Consider the following 5,831-nt stretch of genomic DNA (forward strand, 5'->3'; position numbering starts at 1 on the left):
AGTATAAGAAAATGTTCTATATGGTATCATTTAGATAATATTACTAACAATAAAATTGACTTATAATTTATGGGAAATTACTGGTTACCAATATTGAGGTAATTTCTAAATTATTTGTATATAGTAAAACTATCAATTTGTTAGAACGGTGATAAAAAAATAAATACCAAGTTGGAGGTGGGAGATAGGAAACAAATCTATAGAGCTAAGAAAAAGTTATGGCATGCATTTAATATTTAAAATTTTATATTTTTAACAATTTGATTAATAAAATGTGACTTCAATCTGACCTATTCAAACAGGATAGTGACACCAAAAATAAGAAATGAATAAAGGAATAGTTAGCAAACGTTTAATCTTTGTGCCAGAATGAACATATACGAGAAGGTCCAACTTTTAAAATATTAGAGGATAATTTCCTAATATGGAAGAGAAGACATTAAGATATTCAACATTATTTCAATACTTTAAGAAATTGATTTAATTATTGTGAATACCCCCATTACTTAATTTGATGAAAACCCACCCATCTCTTAGTGGAAGTTTTCTAGATTTGTTATGGACCAAAAAATCATCACTGCAATCAATCTGGTGATGAACTTCCCTGAATTTACTTAACCTGGTGCTCAAAAAATAAAAAAAGTACAGTAGGTCACTGAGCCCAAATTAAAAGCCGTTCTAGCTTGACAGTAACAGCCAAAGTTTGTCACCTGTTGATACAGTCTTCATGAGCTCAGTTAGCACCATTCCACAACATGGCATCAGAAAAGACCTTAAATGGAGAAAAGGTTATACATATTTATGCTCTTTTAAAAAAAAATTAAAATGTAAATAGTTTGGATTTAAGGGATTTACTTTATATTTTTTAATTTTGTATTTGTTGAGTGATTATTACATTTATCAAAGAAGAAATTATTTTAAGAAGAGGCCACACACCATTCTGTGTTATGCCACAACTCATGTCCATTGTGACTTAAGTTCCATGTATGTCTACTTGAAGCTTCTTAGTACTTTTAATTCCTGTTTATCTATCTTCATTTTCTTATTAATTTATCTTATTTAGCTTGGTCTGTTTTTTTTTAGATGTCCCACACTCTTGAAATAAGCTTGTGTTTTGTTTCCATTTTTGCTTGTTTCCCTAAATTTGAGGGAATTTCTCCCTCCTCTTCACTTGAGTTTAACTTATAATCAATTTATCTTTGAGTTCCCTAGCTTAAAGCCCTAAGATCTTTTCATTGAAAAATGTTCCTCTGAACATAGGATAGTTTACCTCTCAGACCTGTGGAAGGGGAAGGTTTTTATGACCAAAGCAGAACTAGAGATCATTACTGATCACAAAATAGAAAATTTCGATTATACCAAACTGAAAAGTTTTTGTACAAACAAAACTAATGCAGACAAGATTAGAAGGGAAGCAATAAACTGGGAAAATATTTTTACAGTCAAAGGTTCTGATAAAGGCCTCATTTCCAAAATATATAGAGAATTAACTCTAATTTATAAAAAATCAAGCCATTCTCCAATTGAAAAATGGTCAAAGGATATGAACAGACAATTCTCAGATGAAGAAATTGAAACTATTTCTAGTCATATGAAAAGATGCTCCAAGTCATTATTAATCAGAGAAATGCAAATTAAGACAACTCTAAGATACCACTACACACCTGTCAGATTGGCTAAGATGACAGGAAAAAATAATGATGATTGTTGGAGGGGATGTGGGAAAACTGGGACATTGATTCATTGTTGGTGGAGTTGTGAACGAATCCAACCATTTTGGAGAGTAGTTTGGAACTATGCTCAAAAAGTTATCAAACTGTGCATACCCTTTGATCCAGCAGTGTTACTACTGGGATTATATCCCAAAGAGATTATCAAGAAGGGAAAGGGACCTGTATGTGCACGAATGTTTGTGGCAGCCCTTTTTGTAGTGGCTAGAAACTGGAAATTGAATGGATGTCCATCAGTTGGAGAATGGCTGAATAAATTGTGGTATATGAAAATTATGGAATATTACTGTTCTGTAAGAAATGACCAACAGGATGATTTCAGAAAGGCCTGGAGAGACTTACACGAACTGATGCTAAGTGAAATGAGCAGGACCAGGAGATCATTATATACTTCAACAACAAGACTAGATGATGACCAGTCCTGATAGATCCAGGCCATCCTCAGCAACAAGATCAACCAAATCATTTCTAATGGAGCAGTAATGAACTGAACTAACTATACCCAGAAAAAGAACTCTGGGAGATGACTAAAAACCATTACATTGAATTCCCCAGTCCCTATATTTATGCACACCTGCATCTTTGATTTCCTTCACAAGCTAATTGTACAATAATTCAGAGTCTGATTCTTTTTGTACAGCAAAATAATGTTTTGGTCATGTATACTTATTGTGTATCTAAGTTATATTTTAATATATTTAACATCTACTGGTCATCCTGCCATTTAGGGGGGGGGGGGGGGGTAAGAGGTGAAAAATTGGAACAAGAGGTTTGGCAATTGTTAATGCTGTAAAGTTACCAATGTATATATCCTGTAAATTAAAGGCTATTAAATAAAAAAAAAAAAAAAAAAAAAAGAAAAATGTTCCTCTAATTTTTTCCCTTTCCATTGTCTGAGCTCCAAGTGTCATGGCCATTCCAATTCCCAATTCTCTCATACACCTCTTTTAACAAAACCTAACCAGCATCTTTTAGATAATACTTGTACCTACCTCCTAGGATTGTTATGAGGATCAAATTAATATATCAAAAGTGCTTTATAAGTCTTAAAGTTCTTTTTAATGCTAACATTATTATTAAAAGTCATAAATGTACATAATTAAAGAAAAACAAATTTCCACTTTGTCTCTATTCACTTCATTCTACATCTATTCAAAAAATCTTTCTAGTTTTCTTTGAAATTGTCCCCTTCATCATTTCTTATGGCACAATAGTTTTTCATTACATATTTGTATTTAACTGATTCAGCCATTCCCTATTTTATGGGTATACCTCTTACCTTCCAGTTCTTTACTGTTTCAAAATGAGATGCCATAACTATTTTTCCACATGGGGTTAATTTCCTTCTTTCCTTTTACCTCTTTGGAATATATATATTCATACCTACTAGTACTTTTGCTAGATCAAAGGACATACATAGTTTAGTAATTTTCTAAACTATCAGTGCCAGTTCACAGATCTGCCAATAATATGTTATGTTCATTTCCCCACAGCCCTTTTAACATTTGTCATTTCCTTTTTTGTCAACTTTTCCAATCTGATGGATATGATTATTTTAATTCTCATTTCTTTAGTTGTTAGTGATTTGACAGAGCTGCTAAAGTGGTTTCACCAAAGTACAGATTTGACCTTATCACTCTTTTGATCAATAAATTCCAGTAATTTCCAAATTGCCTTTGAGATCAAATAAACTCCTCTGTTTGGCTTCTAAAATTCTTCATAGCATAGTTCCAGACTTTCTTTACAACTCTGTCAAATACTATTCCTCTTCTTATACTCTGCACTTCATCTAGACTAAGTAGTCTTACTGTTCTTCCCACACAAAATTCCATCTCCTGTCTCTGTTAAAATCTCCCATTCTGCCTTCTCCAACCTGTTTTCTCCAAAATCAGGTCTCATGCCACCTTCTACATAAAGCTTTTCCTGATCCTCCAAGGTACTAGTGTGCTTGCTATCTACCAATTAGCTTATAATTATTTTGTGTGTATTTGTGTTCCTAGGGCCCCTGGGGATTCCCCTCTCAAAAGAGGCTCTACCCACCAAGATCTGTCTTCAGGGATCCTGAACTCAAAGAGGACCCATAGGCTTTCTTTCTTTCTCTGGTTCATTATGTTACCAACTTGGAGTTCTAGGGGGAAAAAAAAAACAACTCTGCAACAAAGCTGACTCATATCCAGGATTTTCTTTAAAAGATATTAAGAGGGTCTAGCATAGAAAGGATATCTAAGGTACAAAGCAGATTTCAGGTATAGGACAACTTTACAAAAGAAATATTTAAAACAAAATCTCAATGGGGTATATTAAATACTTAAAACATAAAATAATTATTATATAGTACCTAAAGTAATGGTATTTTAGTGGGATGGATGAACAACTATTATACTTTCACTTGTCTTGAATATGTTATTCACAAGTCTAGATCTTTAAGAAACCCGGGCTATGGTTTGAATTTTTTTGATCATTTCAGTTTTGATATCCTTCTTGTGGTTTCTCTTAGTGTTGATGACTTCTGCCTTAAGCCGTGCAATTGCCAGAAACACCTCCCACTAGACAACTGACACAGACTTGGAAACTCCTTGCTTCTTGAACATATGAAGCTATTTCCAGGGATAGAAACATAACCAGGGTTCAGGAAGAAAAGACAAAAGATACTAGCAAGTCGAATAAATGGGGTCTAGTCTCTGGTTCATTTGGTCAAGCAAATACTACAAATGTTTTTGATGCCATATACTCATAGCTGCTAAGGCAAAAGAGAGAAATTCTCTCCTATATTCTTCTGGAAATCTAAGGGACACCAGGCAGAGTCCAAAATAGTACATCAAGAAAGAGACATTTTTATATGAATGTCATGGAATATTATTCTGTAATAAACAACCAGCAGGATGATTTCAGAGAGGCCTGGAGATACTTACATGAACTGATGCTAAGTGAAATGAACAGAACCAGGAGATCATTATATACGCCAATAAGACTATAGGATGAACAATTCTGATAGACATGGCACTCTTCAGTTTCAATTGTTCATTGATGAAGAAAGCCATCTACATCCAGAGAGAAGATTGTGGGAATTGATAGTGGACCACAACATAGCATTTTCACTCTTTCTGTTGTTTGCTTGCATTTTGTTTTCTTTCTGTTTTTTTTCCTTTTTGATCCGATTTTTCTTGTGCAGCAAGATAAATGTATAGCTATGTATATATATTGGATTTAACATACATTTTAACATATTTAGTATGTATTGGACTATTTGCCATCTAGGGGAGGGAAGAAGGGGAAAATTTGGAAATGAAGGTTTTGCAAGGGTCAGTGGTAAAAAAAATTACCCATGCAGAGAGGGTGGGGGGAAGGAGGGGAAAACTTGGAACAAAAGGTTTGGCAATTGTCAATGCTGTAAAATTACCCATGCATATAATTTGTAAATAAAAAGCTATATGTTAAAAAAAAAAAATCAGAGCCCTTAAAAAAAAAAAAAAGAAAAATTACCCATGTATATGTTTTGTAAATAAAAAACTTTAATTTAAAAAAAAGACCTTTTTTTTTTTTTTAACAACTTTTATCCTGCTGAAGATGTGACTCTTTTTGTCCCAGTTTCGGATACTATTTAATATTGTTGCCAGTCACAGCAACAGCATAAGGACCAAAAAAGGCTTGCTAGTCATTCATACCCTTGGTCCTTTGGAAGGGGCAAGAGCTCCTTCTTAGCTCCATAGGAATACCCCAAGTCAAGAGATAGAGTACGAGTATCTGATTCTGATTATTACCATTTCACAAATTTCATGACCATAGAAATAAATCCTCCAATAGTATTTAAGCTCCTTGAAGGCAGGAAATTTTATTTTTAGTTTGATATTACCATTACCTAGCAAAGTATCTGGCATATAATGGCATTTAAACAACTTTTACTGAGTTTCTACTGGGCTTGTATCCCAAAGATTTCATAAAGGAAGGAAAGGGACCTGCATATGCAAAAATGTTTGTGGCAACCCTTTTTGTAGTGGAAACAAACTGAAAACTGAGTGGATGCCCATCAGTTGAAGAATGGTTGAATAATATATGAATGTTATATGTATAACATATGTGTTATATGTGTAATAGTATATG

Source organism: Sarcophilus harrisii, chromosome 3 (assembly GCF_902635505.1).
Source record: "Sarcophilus harrisii chromosome 3, mSarHar1.11, whole genome shotgun sequence".
Lineage (NCBI taxonomy): Eukaryota > Metazoa > Chordata > Mammalia > Dasyuromorphia > Dasyuridae > Sarcophilus > Sarcophilus harrisii.